At 40.7% G+C, this 22,328-nt stretch overlaps 1 long non-coding RNA gene across 1 annotated transcript in view; it reads right to left on the minus strand.

Moving 5' to 3' along the window:
* The window catches only part of LOC128655455 (uncharacterized), a 139,351-nt gene that overhangs the window by 49,733 nt on the left and 67,290 nt on the right, over positions 1 to 22,328 (minus strand). The gene's annotated exons all lie outside the window — the stretch shown is intronic.

A 22,328-nucleotide genomic window follows, 5' to 3' on the forward strand; every position in this document is an offset into this window, starting at 1 on the left:
TAATTAAAGATACTAGTACATCAATATAACAATATAACCATACAGCCCAGGTATATGCTTTAACCTATATCAAGTGTTTCCTTTGATAGTAATATATATATAAAAGAGCTCAACCTGTACTATCTACTATCATTTGTGAAATTAAATGGTGAGATTTGGTATGAGCTAATTTGACCTATTTTGGGACACCTAGCCTCCCTAACACTCACTTTGCTTTAGCGAATTTGTACTGTTCCCACAGGAAAACAACATCATAATATACATTTAATCTCCCTGTAGAAAAATAAAAATTCCTCTCCATTTTGATTGTATTTTCCACTTGTTTCACCCAGCTTTCCAATGTTGGAATTTGTATGGATTTCAAGTATTTAGGAATCATTTTTTTGGCAACATCTGAGTTATAGTATGTCGCATCTTGCATGGTATAGTGGAGAGATCATTAAAAATAGAGAGTGTTGGAGACAACTCTAAAGTGAGGCCTATTATCTTTCCGATTTCTATATATATATCTTTCCAGAATGGACAAAGGTGGACACACTCCCACCAGATATGAAACATGGTACCTTCCTGACCGCATCCCCTCCAGCATCTATCACTCGCTGACTTAAACATATACTTTAATCTGTTGGGGGTTAAATACCACCTCGTAAGAATTTTTATATTAATTTCCATATAGGAGGATAAGTGCGAGGATATAGCCGTATAGGAGAACCACTGTTTCCACTGTTTAGGAGTTATTTGCATATCCATCTCTTTCTCCCATTTCTGCACATAAGTGGGCCAAGGTGGAAGATGTGATTCCAGAAGATATTTGTATATGGAGACATTATACCTTTTGTTGCAGGTGTGGAGCCATGACATAGTGCCTCAAAAGCGGTTAATGGGCGTAAAAAAATCTTCTTATTTTTGTGTGTAAGTATATAATGTCTCGTCTGATGGAAAGTGAACCATATTGAGTAATAATCTAATCCCTGATCCTGTAATACTTGTCTATTTAACAATTGACCTTGTTCTATTATATTGTGGATTGGAATCAGATCATTGAAATCATTTACAGCTCTGGATACCCCCCTAATCCCCGATCTGCTCTCTTTCAACTCTCCATTGCACCACAGTGTTGTCAGTGGGGAGTGTGGCATAGATATATTAGTACATTTGTTTCTATGTGTTATCCAAGCTGACCATGTTTCCCTAAAAATTATGTAAGGCTTTCCTGTATTTAAAACTGCCGCAGGGATTAGTGGAGCCCAGCACATTCCTCCCATTTGTGGGACATTCAACAACTGTGACTCCAGGTGAACTATTTTTTTATATGAGTGTTTACCCAGTCTACACCAGTCCACCACCCTGCCCAGATATATGGCTGATTTGTAGCAGGGCAAATTGGGAACCCCCAAACCTCCTTTTCTTCTGTTATGTGTGATCAGTCCACGGGTCATCATTACTTCTGGGATATTATCTGCTCCCCTACAGGAAGTGCAAGAGGATTCACCCAGCAGAGCTGCTACATAGCTCCTCCCCTCTACGTCACCTCCAGTCATTCTCTTGCACCCAAAGACTAGATAGGAGGTGTGAGAGGACTATGGTGATTATACTTAGTTTTTAGAACTTCAATCAAAAGTTTGTTATTTTACAATAGCACCGGAGCGTGTTATTACCTCTCTGGCAGAGTTTGAAGAAGAATCTACCAGAGTTTTTCTTATGATTTTAACCGGAGTAGTTAAGATCATATTGCTGTTTCTCGGCCATCTGAGGGAGGTAAAAACTTCAGATCAGGGGACAGCGGGCAGTTGAATCTGCATTGAGGTATGTAGCAGTTTTTATTTTCTGAATGGAATTGATGAAAAAATCCTGCCATACCGTTATAATGAACATGTATGTATACTCTACACTTTAGTATTCTGGGGATGGTATTTCACCGGAATTACTCTGTAAAAGTACATTAAACCTTTTATTAGGTATTTTTCATGTTAAACGTTTTTGCTGGAATGTAGAATCGTTTGCATTAATGAGGTACTGAGTGAATAAGTATTTGGGCATTATTTTTCCACTTGGCAGTTTGCTTGTGTTAATTATGACAGTTTCGTTTCTCTCTCACTGCTGTGTGTGAGAGGGAGGGGCCGTTTTTGGCGCTCTTTGCTACGCATCAAAAATTTCCAGTCAGTTTTTCTGCATGATCCGGTTCATCTCTAACAGAACTCAGGGGTCTTCAAACTTCTTTGAAGGGAGGTAGATTCTCTCAGCAGAGCTGTGAGACTTATATAGTGACTGTGATTTAAAACGTTGCTCTGTAATTTTTATGTTTAAAATTTAATTAGTGTTATTTTACTAATGGGAACAAACCTTTGCTAAAAAGTTGTGTTGTTTGTTAAGAGTGATGCTATAACTGTTTTTCAGTTCATTATTTCAACTGTCATTTAATCGTTTAGTGCTTCTGAGGCACAGTACGTTTTTATTAAATAAAATTGTAACCGAGTTGCATGTTTATTGCTAGTGTGTTAAACATGTCTGATTCAGAGGAAGATACCTGTGTCATTTGTTCCAATGCCAAGGTGGAGCCCAATAGAAATTTATGTACTAACTGTATTGATGCTACCTTAAATAAAAGCCAATCTGTACAAATTGAACAAATTTCACCAAACAGCGAGGGGAGAGTTATGCCGACTAACTCGCCTCACGTGTCAGTACCTGCATCTCCCGCCCGGGAGGTGCGTGATATTATGGCGCCTAGTACATCTGGGCAGCCATTACAGATAACATTACAAGATATGGCTACTGTTATGACTGAAGTTTTGGCTAAATTACCAGAACTAAGAGGCAAGCGTGATCACTCTGGGGTGAGAACAGAGTGCGCTGATAATTCTAGGGCCATGTCTGATACTGCGTCACAGCTTGCAGAGCATGAGGACGGAGAGCTTCATTCTGTAGGTGACGGTTCTGATCCAAACAGATTGGATTCAGATATTTCAAATTTTAAATTTAAATTGGAAAACCTCCGTGTATTACTAGGGGAGGTCTTAGCAGCTCTCAACGATTGTAACGCTGTTGCAATACCAGAGAAAATGTGTAGGTTGGATAAATACTTTGCGGTACCGGCGAGTACTGACGTTTTTCCTATACCTAAGAGATTAACTGAAATTGTTACTAAGGAGTGGGATAGACCCGGTGTGCCGTTCTCACCCCCTCCAATATTTAGAAAGATGTTTCCAATAGACGCCACCACACGGGACTTATGGCAAACGGTCCCTAAGGTGGAGGGAGCAGTTTCTACTTTAGCTAAGCGTACCACTATCCCGGTGGAGGATAGCTGTGCTTTTTCAGATCCTATGGATAAAAAATTAGAGGGTTACCTTAAGAAAATGTTTGTTCAACAAGGTTTTATATTACAACCCCTTGCATGCATCGCGCCGATCACGGCTGCGGCAGCATTTTGGATTGAGTCTCTAGAAGAGAACCTTAGTTCAGCTACGCTGGACGACATTACGGACAGGCTTAGAGTCCTTAAACTAGCTAATTCATTCATTTCGGAGGCCGTAGTACATTTAACCAAACTTACGGCTAAGAATTCAGGATTCGCCATTCAGGCACGCAGGGCGCTGTGGCTAAAATCCTGGTCGGCTGATGTAACTTCTAAGTCCAAATTACTTAATATACCTTTCAAGGGGCAAACTTTATTTGGGCCCGGTTTGAAAGAAATTATTGCTGACATTACAGGAGGTAAGGGCCACGCTCTACCTCAAGACAAAGCCAAAGCTAAGGCTAGACAGTCTAATTTTCGTCCTTTTCGGAATTTCAAAGCAGGAGCAGCGCCAACTTCCACTGCACCAAAACAGGGAGGAGCTGTTGCTCGTTACAGACAAGGCTGGAAGCCTAACCAGTCCTGGAACAAGGGCAAGCAGGCCAGTAAACCTGCTGCTGCCTCAAAGACAGCATGAACCGAGGGCCCCCGATCCGGGACCGGATCTAGTGGGGGGCAGACTCTCTCTCTTCGCCCAGGCTTGGGCAAGAGATGTCCAGGATCCCTGGGCGCTAGAGATCATATCTCAGGGATACCTTCTAGACTTCAAATTCTCTCCCCCAAGAGGGAGATTTCATCTGTCAAGGTTGTCAACAAACCAAATAAAGAAGGACGCGTTTCTACGCTGTGTACAAGATCTATTATTAATGGGAGTGATCCATCCGGTTCCGCGGTCGGAACAAGGACAAGGGTTTTACTCAAACCTGTTTGTGGTTCCCAAAAAAGAGGGAACTTTCAGGCCAATCTTGGATTTAAAGATCCTAAACAAATTCCTAAGAGTTCCATCGTTCAAAATGGAAACTATTCGGACAATCTTACCCATGATCCAAGAGGGTCAGTACATGACCACAGTGGATTTAAAGGATGCTTACCTTCACATACCGATTCACAAGGATCATTACCGGTATCTAAGGTTTGCCTTCTTAAACAGGCATTACCAGTTCGTAGCCCTTCCATTCGGATTGGCTACGGCTCCAAGAATCTTTACAAAGGTTCTGGGTGCCCTTCTGGCGGTACTAAGACCGCGAGGAATTTCGGTAGCTCCGTACCTAGACGACATTCTGATACAAGCTTTAAGCTTTCAAACTGCCAAGTCTCATACAGAGTTAGTTCTGGCATTTCTAAGGTCGCATGGATGGAAAGTGAACGAAAAGAAGAGTTCTCTCTTTCCTCTCACAAGAGTTCCATTCTTGGGGACTCTTATAGATTCTGTAGAAATGAAGATTTATCTGACAGAAGACAGATTAACAAAGCTTCTAAATGCATGCCGTGTCCTTCATTCCATTCAACTCCCGTCAGTAGCTCAATGCATGGAGGTGATCGGCTTAATGGTAGCAGCAATGGACATAGTTCCCTTTGCACGCCTACATCTCAGACCGCTGCAATTGTGCATGCTGAGTCAGTGGAATGGGGATTACTCAGATTTGTCCCCCACTCTGAATCTGGATCAAGAGACCAGAAACTCTCTTCTATGGTGGCTTTCTCGGCCACATCTGTCCAGGGGGATGCCGTTCAGCAGGCCGGACTGGACAATTGTAACAACAGACGCCAGCCTTCTAGGTTGGGGCGCTGTCTGGAATTCTCTGAAGGCTCAGGGACAATGGAGTCAGGAGGAAAGTCTCCTGCCAATAAACATTCTGGAATTGAGAGCAGTTCTCAATGCCCTTCTAGCTTGGCCCCAGTTAAAGACTCGGGGGTTCATCAGGTTTCAGTCGGACAACATCACGACTGTAGCTTACATCAACCATCAAGGAGGGACAAGAAGCTCCCTAGCAATGATAGAAGTATCAAAGATAATTCGCTGGGCAGAGTCTCACTCTTGCCACCTGTCAGCAATCCACATCCCGGGAGTGGAGAACTGGGAGGCGGATTTCTTGAGTCGCCAGACTCTTCATCCGGGGGAGTGGGAACTTCATCCGGAGGTCTTTGCCCAAATACTTCAACGTTGGGGCAAACCAGAGATAGATCTCATGGCGTCTCGCCAGAACGCCAAACTTCCTCGCTACGGATCCAGATCCAGGGATCCGGGAGCGGTTCTGATAGATGCTTTGACAGCACCTTGGAACTTCAGGATGGCTTATGTGTTTCCACCCTTCCCACTGCTTCCTCGATTGATTGCCAAAATCAAACAGGAGAGAGCATCAGTGATTCTAATAGCGCCTGCATGGCCGCGCAGGACTTGGTATGCAGATCTAGTGGACATGTCATCCTGTCCGCCTTGGTCTCTACCTCTAAGACAGGACCTTCTGATTCAGGGTCCATTCAAACATCAAAGTCTAACTTCTCTGAAGCTGACTGCTTGGAAATTGAACGCTTGATTTTATCAAAACGTGGTTTTTCTGAGTCGGTTATTGATACCCTGATACAGGCTAGGAAGCCTGTTACCAGAAAGATTTACCATAAAATATGGCGTAAATACCTATACTGGTGTGAATCCAAAGATTACTCCTGGAGTAAGGTTAGGATTCCTAGGATATTGTCTTTTCTACAAGAAGGTTTAGAAAAGGGTTTATCGGCTAGCTCATTAAAGGGACAGATCTCAGCTCTGTCCATCTTGTTACACAGGCGTCTGTCAGAGAATTCAGACATCCAGGCCTTTTGTCAGGCTTTAACTAGGATCAAGCCTGTGTTTAAAACTGTTGCTCCGCCATGGAGTTTAAACTTAGTTCTTAACGTTTTACAGGGTGTTCCGTTTGAACCCCTTCATTCCATTGATATAAAATTGTTATCTTGGAAAGTTCTATTTTTAATGGCTATTTCCTCGGCTCGAAGAGTCTCTGAGTTATCAGCCCTACATTGTGATTCTCCTTATCTGATCTTTCACTCAGACAAGGTAGTTCTGCGTACTAAACCTGGGTTCTTACCTAAGGTAGTCACTAACAGGAATATCAATCAAGAGATTGTTGTTCCATCCTTGTGTCCAAATCCTTCTTCAAAGAAGGAACGTCTTCTACACAATCTGGATGTAGTTCGTGCCCTCAAGTTCTACTTGCAGGCAACTAAAGATTTTCGCCAAACTTCTTCCCTGTTTGTCGTTTATTCTGGACAGAGGAGAGGTCAAAAAGCTTCTGCTACCTCTCTCTCTTTTTGGCTTCGTAGCATAATACGTTTAGCCTATGAGACTGCTGGACAGCAGCCTCCTGAAAGAATTACAGCTCATTCCACTAGAGCTGTGGCTTCCACTTGGGCCTTTAAGAATGAGGCCTCTGTTGAACAGATTTGCAAGGCTGCAACTTGGTCTTCGCTTCATACTTTTTCCAAATTTTACAAATTTGACACTTTTGCTTCTTCGGAGGCTATTTTTGGGAGAAAGGTTCTTCAGGCAGTGGTTCCTTCTGTATAATGAGCCTGCCTATCCCTCCCGTCATCCGTGTACTTTTGCTTTGGTATTGGTATCCCAGAAGTAATGATGACCCGTGGACTGATCACACATAACAGAAGAAAACATAATTTATGCTTACCTGATAAATTCCTTTCTTCTGTTGTGTGATCAGTCCACGGCCCGCCCTGTTTTTTAAGGCAGGTACATATTTTTTAAATTATAATTCAGTCACCACTACACCCTTGGTTTCTCCTTTCTCGTTGGTCTTTGGTCGAATGACTGGAGGTGACGTAGAGGGGAGGAGCTATGTAGCAGCTCTGCTGGGTGAATCCTCTTGCACTTCCTGTAGGGGAGCAGATAATATCCCAGAAGTAATGATGACCCGTGGACTGATCACACAACAGAAGAAAGGAATTTATCAGGTAAGCATAAATTATGTTTTTTCTCTAGGGGTATAAACAGCATTCTGGAGTAACCTAAGTGGATTCCCTACCAAATCTATGAATTTAGTATCGTCTGTAGTTTGCAGATGTCTCTAGATACACCCACTATAGGTAAAGCTTGCATGAGATATAATGCCTTTGGTAATAGCGTAATTTTTGCGGCTGCTATCCTACCTAGCGACGAAATATTGTTTTTGGACAGCCATCGGGAGGTCAATGACTGAAACTCAGTCACGAGCTTCCCATAATTAAGCTTGCACAATTTCTCCTCATCGGAGGTTAGTTGGATGCCCAAGTACTCCAATGAATTGAGATTAATTTTAAACGGGATCAAAGTCTTGAGTTCATCCATATCCTCTGACATAATATTTATAGGATATAACTCCGACTTAGAGGGGTTGACCAGAAAATTAGATACCTCTCTATATTTTAAAAGTTCTCTCTGGACCTGTACCAAGGACTCCTTAGGGGAGAACAAAGTCATTAAGACGTCATTAGCGAACATAGCCAACTTGTAAGATTTGTTTTAAATCTCTATTCCTTTTATTTTAGAGTTATTACGTAATTTAGTTGCTAGAGGTTCCAGGAACAATACGAACAATAATGGGGACAGTGGACAACCCTGCATATCTCAAAGTCATCCAACAGGAGACCATTAACCCGAATCTGTGCTGTGGGGTTGGAGTATAGGGCTAGAATTTCAGATATGAATTTAGGAGGAAAGCCAAATTTGATTAATGTGGAATGAAGAAAAGTCCAATCTAACCTGTTAAATGCCTTTTCTGCATCTGTTGAGAGGAAGACAGCTGGAATTTTAGTGAATTTGATATGGTCCATGAGGGTGACCACCTTGCTCACATTATCCCTGGCCTCCCTATTTTGTACAAAGCCCACTTGATCTGCATCAAGCAATGATGGTAGCAATTCATTCATCCTATTCGCCAGAATCCTCGCATACAGTTTAATATCTGCATTAAGCAGAGATATGGGCCAGTAGTTAGCTGGTACAGAGGGAGATTTCCCAGGTTTTGGGATGACCATTATGTATGCCTGTAGCATAGAGTCAGGGAACATATGATCCTCAGAAATATAATTAAATAATGTGGCCAGTTGGGGGCTTACTTGGGATTTGAAAGTTTTATAATAGAGTGCAGTGAAGCCATCAGGCCTGGGGCTTTATTTGATTTCATATCTGAAATCGCTGTCTGTACTTCCTCAACACTAATAGGTATTTCTAGTGTTCGTGCTGCCTCTGCCGATAGTTTTGGGAGGGCTTTATCCCCCAAATATTTGTCACATGCCTCTCTATGTGTGGTCGTGGGTCTTTCTGTATGGATGTTGTATATCTTATGGTAAAACTCTTGAAATGTCTTAGCAATAGTCCTAGTGTCCTCTATTTGAGATCCAGAAGTTGACTTGAGTGAATGTATGTATGACTTGATTTGTTGCTTTTTTAGGGCCCTAGCTAAATACTTTCCTGTTTTATTACTCCCATAGAACCTCTGCTGCAAGAATAGGAGTTTTCTTTGAGATTCAATGTGTAGGTGCTCATTTAATTGTTTTCTTTTCTCACTAAGGCCTAGATTTAGAGTTTGGCGTTAGCCGTGAAAACCAGCGTTAGAGGCTCCTAACGCTGGTTTTAGGCTACCGCCGGTATTTGGAGTCACTCAAAATAGGGTCTAACGCTCACTTTTCAGCCGCGACTTTTCCATACCGCAGATCCCCTTATGTCAATTGCGTATCCTATCTTTTCAATGGGATTTTTATAACTCCGGTATTTAGAGTCGTGTCTGAAGTGAGCGTTAGACATCTAATGACAAAACTCCAGCCGCAGGAAAATAGTCAGTAGTTAAGAGCTTTCTGGGCTAACGCCGGTTTATAAAGCTCTTAACTACTGTACTCTAAAGTACACTAACACCCATAAACTACCTATGTACCCCTAAACCGAGGTCCCCCCACATCGCCGACACTCGAATAATTTTTTTAACCCCTAATCTGCCGACCGCCACCTACGTTATCCTTATGTACCCCTAATCTGCTGCCCCTAACACCGCCGACCCCTATATTATATTTATTAACCCCTAATCTGCCCCCCACAACGTCGCCTCCACCTGCCTACACTTATTAACCCCTAATCTGCCGAGCGCTACTATAATAAAGTTATTAACCCCTAATCCGCCTAACCCTATAATAAATAGTATTAACCCCTAATCTGCCCTCCCTAACATCGCCGACACCTAACTTCAATTATTAACCCCTAATCTGCCGACCGGAGCTCACCGCTATTCTAATAAATGGATTAACCCCTAAAGCTAAGTCTAACCCTAACACTAACACCCCCCTAAGTTAAATATAATTTAAATCTAACGAAATAAATGAACTCTTATTAAATAAATTATTCCTATTTAAAGATAAATACTTACCTGTAAAATAAATCCTAATATAGCTACAATATAAATTATAATTATATTGTAGCTATTTTAGGATTAATATTTATTTTACAGGTAACTTTGTATTTATTTTAACCAGGTACAATAGCTATTAAATAGTTAAGAACTATTTAATAGCTAAAATAGTTAAAATAATTACAAATTTACCTGTAAAATAAATCCTAACCTAAGTTACAATTAAAACTAACACTATACTATCAATAAATTAATTAAATAAAATGCCTACAATTACCTACAATTAACCTAACACTACACTATCAATAAATTAATTAAAAAAACTACCTACAATTAACCTAACACTACACTATCAATAAATTAATTAAATACAATTCCTACAAATAAATACAAATAAATAAACTTGCTAAAGTACAAAAAATAAAAAAGAACTAAGTTACAAAAAATAAAAAAATATCTACAAACATAAGAAAAATATTACAACAATTTTAAACTAATTACACCTACTCTAAGCCCCCTAATAAAACAACAAAGCCCCCCAAAATAAAAAATGCCCTACCCTATTCTAAATTACTAAAGTTAAAAGCTCTTTTACCTTACCAGCCCTGAACAGGGCCCTTTGCGGGGCATGCCCCAAGAAGTTCAGCTCTTTTGCCTGTAAATAAAAAACATACAATATCCCCCCCCAACATTACAACCCACCACCCACATACCCCTAATCTAACCCAAACCCCCCTTAAATAAACCTAACACTAAGCCCCTGAAGATCATCCTACCTTGTCTTCACCTCACCAGGTATCACCGATCCGTCCTGGCTCCAAAATCTTCATCCAACCCAAGCGGGGGTTGGCGATCCATCATCCGGTGCCTGAAGAGGTCCAGAAGAGGCTCCAAAGTCTTCATCCTATCCGGGAAGAAGAGGCGATCCGGACCGGCAACCATCTTGATCCAAGCGGCATCTTCTATCTTCATCCGATGACGACCGGCTCCATCCTGAAGACCTCCACCGCGGACCCATCTTCTTCCGGCGACGTCCAACTGCAGAATGACGGTTCCTTTAAGGGACGTCATCCAAGATGGCGTCCCTCGAATTCCGATTGGCTGATAGGATTCTATCAGCCAATCGGAATTAAGGTAGGAATATTCTGATTGGCTGATGGAATCAGCCAATCAGAATCAAGTTCAATCCGATTGGCTGATCCAATCAGCCAATCAGATTGAGCTCGCATTCTATTGGCTGTTCCGATCAGCCAATAGAATGCGAGCTCAATCTGATTGGCTGATTGGATCAGCCAATTGGATTGAACTTGATTCTGATTGGCTGATTCCATCAGCCAATCAGAATATTCCTACCTTAATTCCGATTGGCTGATAGAATGCGAGCTCAATCTGATTGGCTGATTGGATCAGCCAATCGGATTGAACTTGATTCTGATTGGCTGATTCCATCAGACAATCAGAATATTCCTACCTTAATTCCGATTGGCTGATAGAATCCTATCAGCCAATCGGAATTCGAGGGACGCCATCTTGGATGACGTCCCTTAAAGGAACCGTCATTCTGCAGTTGGACGTCGCCGGAAGAAGATGGGTCCTCGGTGGAGGTCTTCAGGATGGAGCCGGTCATCATCGGATGAAGATAGAAGATGCCGCTTGGATCAAGATGGTTGCCGGTCCAGATCGCCTCTTCTTCCCGGATAGGATGAAGACTTTGGAGCCTCTTCTGGACCTCTTCAGGCACCGGATGATGGATCGCCAACCCCCGCTTGGGTTGGATGAAGATTTTGGAGCCAGGACGGATCGGTGATACCTGGTGAGGTGAAGACAAGGTAGGATGATCTTCAGGGGCTTAGTGTTAGGTTTATTTAAGGGGGGTTTGGGTTAGATTAGGGGTATGTGGGTGGTGGGTTGTAATGTTGGGGGGGGGTATTGTATGTTTTTTATTTACAGGCAAAAGAGCTGAACTTCTTGGGGCATGCCCCGCAAAGGGCCCTGTTCAGGGCTGGTAAGGTAAAAGAGCTTTTAACTTTAGTAATTTAGGGTAGGGCATTTTTTATTTTGGGGGGCTTTGTTGTTTTATTAGGGGGCTTAGAGTAGGTGTAATTAGTTTAAAATTGTTGTAATATTTTTCTTATGTTTGTAGATATTTTTTTATTTTTTGTAACTTAGTTCTTTTTTATTTTTTGTACTTTAGCAAGTTTATTTATTTGTATTTATTTGTAGGAATTGTATTTAATTAATTTATTGATAGTGTAGTGTTAGGTTAATTGTAGGTAGTTTTTTAAATTAATTTATTGATAGTGTAGTGTTAGGTTAATTGTAGGTAATTGTAGGTATTTTATTTAATTAATTTATTGATAGTATAGTGTTAGTTTTAATTGTAACTTAGGTTAGGATTTATTTTACAGGTAAATTTGTAATTATTTTAACTATTTTAGCTATTAAATAGTTCTTAACTATTTAATAGCTATTGTACCTGGTTAAAATAAATACAAAGTTACCTGTAAAATAAATATTAATCCTAAAATAGCTACAATATAATTATAATTTATATTGTAGCTATATTAGGATTTATTTTACAGGTAAGTATTTAGCTTTAAATAGGAATAATTTATTTAATAAGAGTTAATTTATTTCATTAGATTTAAATTATATTTAATTTAGGGGGGTGTTAGTGTTAGGGTTAGACTTAGCTTTAGGGGTTAATCCATTTATTAGAATAGCGGTGAGCTCCGGTCGGCAGATTAGGGGTTAATAATTGAAGTTAGGTGTCGGCGATGTTAGGGAGGGCAGATTAGGGGTTAATACTATTTATTATAGGGTTAGTGAGGCGGATTAGGGGTTAATAACTTTATTATAGTAGCGCTCAGGTCCGGTCGGCAGATTAGGGGTTAATAAGTGTAGGCAGGTGGAGGCGACGTTGTGGGGGGCAGATTAGGGGTTAATAAATATAATATAGGGGTTGGCGGTGTTAGGGGCAGCAGATTAGGGGTACATAAGGATAACGTAGGTGGCGGCGCTTTGCGGTCGGCAGATTAGGGGTTAATAAGTGTAGGCAGGTGGAGGCGACGTTGTGGGGGGCAGATTAGGGGTTAATAAATATAATATAGGGGTCGGCGATGTTAGGGAAGCAGATTAGGGGTACATAAGGATAATGTAAGTAGCGGAGGTTTACGGAGCGGCAGATTAGGGGTTAATAATAATATGCAGGGGTCAGCGATAGCGGGGGCGGCAGATTAGGGGTTAATAAGTGTAAGGTTAGGGGTGTTTAGACTCGGGGTACATGTTAGAGTGTTAAGTGCAGACGTAGGAAGGGTTACCGCATAGCAAACAATGGGGCTGCGTTAGGAGCTGAACGCGGCTTTTTTGCAGGTGTTAGGTTTTTTTTCAGCTCAAACAGCCCCATTGTTTCCTATGGGAGAATCGTGCACGAGCACGTTTTTGAGGCTGGCCGCGTCCGTAAGCAACTCTGGTATCGAGAGTTGAAGCTGCGTTAAAAATGCTCTACGCTCCTTTTTTGGAGCCTAACGCAGCCTTTATGTGGACTCTCGATACCAGAGTTATTTTTATGGTGCGGCCAGAAAAAAGCCGGCGTTAGTTTTTCGGGTCGTTACCGACAAAACTCCAAATCTAGGCCTAAGTGATTGTAGTATAGCTTCATCTCTGGGGTTTATTTTTGCTAGGTAGTCTAATTCTTAAACTTCCTTCGTAAGATAAAAATAAGCTCTCCTATCTGCCCTTAGTTTAATTGCCCTGACTTTAATAAATTCCCCTCCCATATACGCCTTATGTGCCTCCTACACCATGTCTGGATTAGAGTCAGGGGTAACATTGACCAATAAATACATATCCATCTGTTTAGTATATTTCTCCAGTCCCTGTGGGTCGAAAAGCAATGAGTCATCTAATCTCCAGCAAAAGGGCTGAATTGGCATAGATGGCCATTGAAGGAAAAATTCTACTAATGAGTGGTCAGACCAGGTGTTGTGTTTTATATGACATTGCTTGGTATATGAGAGAGCAAGATGGTCTGTTAGGATGTAATCTAAGAAGGAATAATTTGTATGTGGGTGTGAGAAGAAAGTGTAGTCTCTCTTAAGGGGATGTATATAATGCCAGGTGTCATGCAAAGTGAGTGATTTAATTGACTGCCATACAGATTTAAAAACTTTGTTTGGAATACATGTAGTGGAGCTTGAACAATCCATTAATGGATCCAATGGGATGTTCTAATCTCCCCCAAGGATCAGTGGGCCTTTAGAAATATTCAGAATTTTCCGGGAGACCTGCTTTAGAAACGTATCTTGGTGTTGGTTCGGGGCATATAAGTTGACCAGTGTTACCATTTTACCATATAGTTGGCCCACAATGCATAAAAACTTGACCTCTTTATCTTTATCAATTTGCAGGGCATCAAATGGTATAGATCTATGGATAAGAATGCTTACACCATTTATCTTTTTATGATTATTAACACTATGGAAATTTTGAGTGTATTGCGTGGTAAAATATCTAGGTGTGCTGTTTAATTTAAAATTAGTGTCTTGTAATAGGAGAATTTTCCCTCCTCTTTTATATAGGTCCTGAAGGGCTTTGGCTCTTTTGTTTGGACTATTAAATCCCTTCACGATTTGTGTGATTATATGTAAATCTTGAGCTTTACCTTGTGTGGTCATTGGAGGATTTCATTCAACTTACCGCCCCTAGGCAACTGGAACACCTTTGGCTGTACAGTTAGCACATTTAATCCCAGGGTTTGACAACAAAACAAAACATATAAAACATTAAAACAACAATAATATAGTACCATAGGACTTTACAAACAGAAGCCCTATAACAAGATAAAAAGGGGGGGAATTGCCCAGGAGGGCCAAACCAAGGAGAAGTAACTATTAGATGGAGAGCATCATAATGTTTAAACATATGTTTACTAAATATCTAACTTCTAACATATTCTCTTACATATTATATTGATAAAGTAGGGAACCTCTTAGAGCAGCGAGCTTCCCATAGCCCACCTCAGAGCATCCACAATCATCAATGTATGAGGCTTACCTGCTGTCAAGCAGCATCAGAATAATAACTGGTCACCATTCTTATACATAATCTAAGTGACCTCTTGCCCTGCAGCCTCATGTATATCTTGTCTGGAAACGGACTTGTTGTTCCTCCTAGATGAGACTCTTTGCCACTCCATCCTCTGGGGGAGTGGAATTTCCCTGCCGCTGGATCCACTCAGGGACATTCCAGAGGCCTCAGCCAGCAATGGAGGATCCAGTTTCAGCTCTTTACAAGTTGAAGGTATATCCTCTGTAGAATAACATAATATTCTTCTACCCTTCCATTAGATCTGCAGGTTAAATGGGTGTCCCCATCTATAAGGAATATTTTGTTGACGTAGCGTAGTGGTGAGCGGTCTCATGTCTCTTCTTTTTTGCAAAGTTCTGGGGGATAAATCCTCAAACAATTGTAGGTTTGTGCCTTTAGATTTTATGGGATGTTTTTGTCGTGCCTTTTTCATCAGCATCTCCTTGATGGCATAACTCGTGACCTTAACAATCACATCCCTAGGAGGCTGGTCCTCTGTAGGCTTGGATCTCAGAGCCCTATGGACTTTATCAAGAGCATAAGTGGAATCATCTCCATCTGTGATATTCTGTGTTTACTCTGTTACAATTATGAATATAGTTTTGGATCTCAATTGCAGTGTTGCATAAAATTAGTTTGTTCAACCTGAGTTTCTGTATTCAATGTGGATGAATACAGATTAACTATCAGTGAAAAGTTATTAAAGGTTAAAGTTAATCTGGGCACAATGCAGCAACACAAAGGCTCTGGTGTTATAGTAAACAAAGTCTCTGTTAGTTAGTTCAGGCAAGGTGTTACCTTCTATCAGATAGTGTAGAGATGGAAACAATCCTATTCAGACTTGCTGACAGGCTGCTGACACACTGAATCAGAGTAGGCTGTACTGAAGCTGAATGATAAGAGAGTGATGTCACAAAAGGGTGTGTGGCTAAGTTCCGGTTTTACAATCCAATTTTCCTCTTTGTAATTGCTTTGGTTTTCTTCTGGTTAGTTGACTTGTACTCAGGAAACAACCACTAAGTGCCAGTGGAGTTGTGGCAAGAAGGGAGCGCAAGATTTTGTAATAGGAAGGTGTGCTGTGAAATATGTTGCAGTCCAATGTAGCTTCAGAAACTGCAGGGGCAATAAATGCTGCAGTAGTAGAGAGGAGTTTTAATCCTTAGTTCAGATGTCCAAGTGGCTTAAAGAAAGGAGATTATGTTAGGTTTGTATCCTAAGAAACAACTGCACATACACCTGCTAGGAAGCAGTTTCAATACTAAGCACCTGTTTACAGGAAACAGGATACTCTTAAAGACAAAGTGGGAAGGGCTATGAAATGACTGACAGGAGACCTGACATGACCCCCCACCTAAGCAAGCTGTCCCACATCTTGAGGCCGGGGACGATCCGGATTTCGCCTATGGAATTGTGCCACCAACTTAGAAGCGGACAGATTAGAGGAGGGTTCCCAGGTGTCATCTTCCTCTGTGTAGTTCTTCCAGCGCACCAAATACTGGAGTTCGCCCCTGGAAATCCTAGAATCCACCAGACTTTCAACTTCATACTCCAGCAAATCGGAAGGAACTGAAGTAGATGAAGCATTTGGAGTAGATACTCTAGTTGGTTTTGCCGGTTTCAGTAGTGATACATGAAAGGTTGGATGAAGTTTTGATGATGGAGGCAATGTCAAAGTGACTGCATTCTGGTTAACGACCTTGGCAATAGGAAAGGGTCCAATAAACAGACTACCCAGTTTTTTACTGGGTACTTGCATTTTTAAATTCTTGGTGGATAACCAAACAAGATCTCCAACCTGATAGTTTGGTGATGGTCTTCAACACAGATCATAGTATTGTTTTTGGGTCTCTTGTGCAGCAATTATGTTGTGTCGGATTTGTTTGAATATTTCAAGTAGTGAATTATGGAACTCATCGACCAATGGTGAAGGTGATGGAAGTGAATCAGTCAGTATTATTTGAGGATGATATCCATAATTCGCAAAGAATGGAGATAATTTAGTTGAAGAATTGGTATTATTGTTATAAACGAATTCTGCTAGATGAATGTGTTGGAGCCAATCTTGTTGATGTTGAGAACAATAGCAGCGAATGTACTGTTCAATTCATTGATTAAGTTTCTCAGTTTGGCCATTGGTCTGAGGATGGAATGAAGTGGAATATCTATGGTCTATTTGGAGTTTGTCACACAATTTTCTCCAAAATTGAGAGGTGAATTGAGTTCCACGATCAGTGGTGATTCTACATGGGATCCCGTGATATTTGACAACATGTTTCATGAATAAATCTGCAGTTTCTGTAGATGTAGGTAATTTGTGGAAGGGTATAAAGTGACCCATCTTCGTAAAGAGATCTATGACTACCAGAATGGTGTTCTGTTTGCCAGAAGGAGGTAAGTCGACAATAAAAAATTAAGAGTCCGTAAGGTTTCTGTCTTTCTGGTTTGGTAGTAACACATACATGACAGGTGTCTACATATTCTGTAATGGACCTCCTCATAGCTGGCCACCAAAACTGTCTTGCTATGATTGCTATAGTTTTATTCACTCCGAGATGACCAGAGATGGGAGAATCATGGTACATTTTAAGTATAGGTTCAACTAATATGTCAGGTAGGTAAAGTTGTTCACCATGATAATATAATCCATTGGTATGCTTTGTTACCAAAGAATGTGGAATCTCTTTGTCGTCGGTAAGTGCTTTGCGTAAAGATGTTATGAAATCCTGTTGTGTTGACAGATGGATAAAACGTTCTGCTGGAATGATAAAAGATGGATTTGTGCTTTGTGTTGGTTTGGTATCCTTTCTTGACAAAGCATCGGCTTTGCCATTCTTACTTGCTGGTCGATACATGATATGAAAATCAAAACGTGAAAAGTAAAGGCTCCATCGAACCTGTCTTGCAGATAGTGTTTTGTTTTTTTGAAGAAACTCTAAATTTCTGTGGTCTGTGTATATGAGTATTGGAGTAGAAGTCCCCTCAAGCAGGTGTCTCCAGTGTTCCAAGGAGTTTCTTATTGCCAAAAGCTCCTTGTCTCCAATGGAGTAATTCATCTCAGCAGCAGTCATCACCTTAGAATAAAAAGAGACTGGATGAATGGGGGAATCTCTCGTTTCTCTTTGCGAGAGTACTGCACCAACTGCAAAGTCAGATAAATCCACTTCTAGGATATGCTGCAGCTTTGGGTTTGGAAAACGTAATATAGGTGCAGATGTAAAACAATGCTTTAGGTATGAAAATGTTTCGGCAGCGCTAGGTGTCCAACGGAACGGAGTAGTCGAGCTGATAAGTTGTGTGAGAGGTCTTGCAATCTTGGAGTAGTTTTTTATAAATTTTCTGTAATAGTTTGCAAATCCCAAAAAACGTTGCAATTCTTTTTTAGTAGCGGGTTCTTTCCATTCTAAGACTGTCTGGACTTTGTTGTCTTGCATTTGGATCCCAGTTGGACTGATATGGTATCCAAGAAATGACACCTCCTTAGTATGGAACAAACACTTCTCTGGCTTAGCGTATAATTGATGAGATCGAAGACTTGTCAAAACCTTCCTGACATCTTTAACATGTTGCTCCATAGTGTCTGAATATATAAGGATGTCATCAAGATAAATGACAATGCATACATCAAGTAGATATCTGAATATTTCATTGATGAAATGCTGGAAAGTGGCTGGCGCATTACATAAACCAAACGGCATTACCAGATACTCGAAAAAAACGTATCTGGTTCTAAATGCCGTCAGCCACTCATCCCCTTCTCGTATGCGGATTAAATTATATGCGCCACTTAGATCGAGCTTTGTGAATATTTTAGCATCTTGTAGGCGTTCTATGAGTTCCGGTATCAAAGGTAGCGGATACCTGTTTTTGATTGTTCTTTTATTGGGTTCTCGATAGTCTATGATAGGTCTTAATGACGAGTCCTTGTTCCTTACGAAGAACATTCCCGCTCCCGCGAGTGAGGTAGACGGTCTGATAAATCCTTTCCTCAGATTTTCTTCAAGATATTCTTTCAAATGTGCCAACTCTGGCGGGCTGAGTGGGTATAGGTGTCCAAACGGTATGGATGACCCTGGTATTAACTCAATTGGGCAATTGTACTTGCTATGAGGTGGTAAAGTTTCTGCCATCTTTTTGCTGAACACGTCCTGAAAATCAGTATATTGTGGGGGTAGTGTCGGAATAGGATCTGGAATTTGTATTAGTATATCCCTTGGGTAACAGGTTTGTTGACAATAAGTGGAGTTTAGTTCAACAGCTAGAGTTTTCCAGTTTATGCCAGGTTGGTGTAGCCGCAACCAATCTAAGCCTAGTACAATGGGAAACAAAGGTGAAGGCAATACATCGAAAACAATATACTCTGTGTGACCAGTGTGAGTTGTAACTAATAATGGTATAGTACTGTGTGTTATAGGACCTGTGGATATTGTAGTACCATCAATAACTCTAATTACAACAGGAGTTTGCTTAACCACTAGTGGAATTTTATTATTTAAAGTGAAAGTCCTATCTATGTAGTTTCCTGTAGCTCCTGAATCTATGATGGCATCAATCCTCGTTCGGTTTTGGTCCCACTGTAAAAATAGAGATAGATGACAGTAAGTTGGTTTTAGATCTTTAGGCATAACAGAATGTATATAAGTAAATTTACTTCTCTTTGTACGGATAAGTAGTGGGCAATCCTTCACACTGTGATTAGGGTTAGCACAGTACATACATAATTGTTGTGCTCTCCGACGGCTCCTCTCTTCTGACGTCAGGGGTCCTCGAATAACCCCGATGTCCATTGCTTCTGTATTACTGTTTGATATTGCTTGGGGATTTGGAGACTCTGAAAAGTGAATTTGAGGTAGCCGCGGCGTGTACTCTGAGGATTGACGTTCTGCCTTCCTCTCTCTGAGACGCCTATCTATTTGCACAACTAACTTCATTAAATCTTCTAGCGTCTTGGGAGGTTCAATGCGAGCTAGCTCATATTTTATTGGCTCAGACAACCCAAGCCTGAATTGATTTTTCAGTGCTACTGAATTCCACTGTGAATCTGTGGCGTAATGTTTAAATTCAGTGAGGTATTCTTCTGCATTTTTCTTTCCTTGTTTTAATGCTCTCATTCTTGTTTCAGCTGTGTTCTGGATGTTGATATCCTGATACAGATCATCCATTGCTTCATAGAATTCATCAAGAGAGCTTAAAATAGGATCATAATTTTCATAGAATTGGTCGGCCCATGCCCTGGGTTTTCCACGTAAAAAGTATATTATCGTTAATACCTTTATTTTATCAGTATTATATGTTTTATTTCTTAAATCAAAAAACAAATTGCAAGCATTTTTAAACTGTCTATAGAGCTTCCTGTCACCATGAAACATATCTGGTTGAGATACTAATGGTTCTGGGATAGTTTCAGTATGACCTGATTTTTGTTGTATTGAGTCCTTTATTATTTTATGCAAAGTTTGATTTTCTAGCTGAATTTCCCTTAACCCTTGATCAAGTTGATCCACACGTTGAGAAAGTGAATAAACATACTGAGGCAGCTCTGCTGGATCCATTTCACTGTTTGGCTTAGTATTATGTGATATTCTGTGTTTACTCTGTTACAATTATGAATATAGTTTTGGATCTCAATTGCAGTGTTGCATAAAATGAGTTTGTTCCACCTGAGTTTCTGTATTCAATGTGGATGAATACAGATTAACTATCAGTGAAAAGTTATTAAAGGTTAAAGTTAATCTGGGCACAATGTAACAACACAAAGGCTCTGGTGTTATAGTAAACAAAGTCTCTGTTAGTTAGTTCAGGCAAGGTGTTACCTTCTATCAGATAGTGTAGAGATGGAAACAATCCTATTCAGACTTGCTGACAGGCTGCTGACACACTGAATCAGAGTAGGCTGTACTATAGCTGAATGAACAGAGAGTGATGTCACAAAAGGGGGTGTGGCTAAATTCTGTTTTTTCAATCCAATTTTCCTCTTTGTAATTGCTTTGGTTTTCTTCTGGTTAGTTGACTTGAACTCAGGAAACAACCACTAAGTGCCAGTGGAGTTGTGGCAAGAAGGGAGTGCAAGATTTTGTAATAGGAAGGTGTGCTGTGAAATATGTTGCAGTCCAATGTAGCTTCAGAAACAGCAGGGGCAATAAATGCTGCAGTAGTAGAGAGGAGTTTTAATCCTTAGTTCAGATGTCCAAGTGGCTTAGAGAAAGGAGATTATGTTAGGTTTGTATCCTAAGAAACAACTGCGCATACACCTGCTAGGAAGCAGTTTCAATACTAAGCACCTGTTTACAGGAAACAGGATACTCTTAAAGACAAAGTGGGAAGGGCTATGAAATGACTGACAGGAGACCTGACACCTTCTTCAGTTAGGTAGGCAAATAAACCCTGCACATATGTTTCCAAATCTTGTGGAGACACTGTCTCTGGTATACCCCTCAACCTTATATTATGCCTCCGGCTCCTGATTTCTAGGTCATCAATTTTGTTTTCTAGCTGTTGAATTGTCAGGTCTTGTTGAGAAAGCCTACCAGTGAAGGCATACAGGGCCATGTGTTGGTGAGCTATGTCCTCCTCCAATTTTTCCACCCTCTGTACTACCTCTATGAGGTCCTTCTTGATGTCTGCAATTTATTCACGTATGCATTGCTTCACTTGCTGCACTAGTGATGTAAAATCTTTTTTGGAGGGTAATGCATCCAGTAAAGTCTTTGGTATTGTAATGGACTGCCATATGCTCTCTGAATCAGAATCCGAGGACACAGACTCACACCTCACTCTAGGCTCCCTGTCTTGGGTATTAGGGGTCTGAGAGGATTCGTGGCTCTTAAAAAATGTATTAACTGAAGGTATTGCACTCGCCTTTTTTTTTTTTACAGGGTTATCCCCTTTAGAGCCCTTTTTTGGCAACATGTTTGCCGAATCTTTCTCTTTTCTTTCTGGGGTTTCCTTCTTAGGGTTATACATTGTCCCTATAGTTCTTTTATTATCCAGGGGACCCAAAGTATTTCCAGCTCACAGTATGCTCTCTAAAGATATTATAAGTCTCTTTATCCCTTATAGATAGTTCAATAGGCCACCAATCTCTGCCAAAGGCAGCACTTATTTAAGCAGGTATCAGTTCACCTCCTAGGGTGATGCAGTCATAGGATTGTGACTTGTAAGGATTATCTGTAGTGTCATACACGTGTTAACTATCTTCAATAAACCCCCTACAGTCCAGCTTTTGCTTCCAAATATCCAGTGACAGAATTTTTATATTATATATTACAAGTATCCACAGCCCCTTTTCCTATTCCTCAAGGCGGCCTGTGAGCCTCTCTTATAAAAAGGGGGGAGCAGCGGGTGTTATTGGATGTTTATGGAGATTGCTAGTTTCAATTCAGGTGCAAAGTTAAGTCAGAGTGTTCATTGCATATAGTGTCCCAGTGCTTCCATCGACACTCAACTTATCTCCTACAAAGTGACCCTTGTAGCTAGTTGCACATTATCCTATTAAATACATCAAACTGTTGGATCCCATATCACTGTGCTCTATTTAATAGTGGTGACACACTTCT

This window comes from Bombina bombina, chromosome 4 (assembly GCF_027579735.1).
Source record: "Bombina bombina isolate aBomBom1 chromosome 4, aBomBom1.pri, whole genome shotgun sequence".
NCBI lineage: Eukaryota > Metazoa > Chordata > Amphibia > Anura > Bombinatoridae > Bombina > Bombina bombina.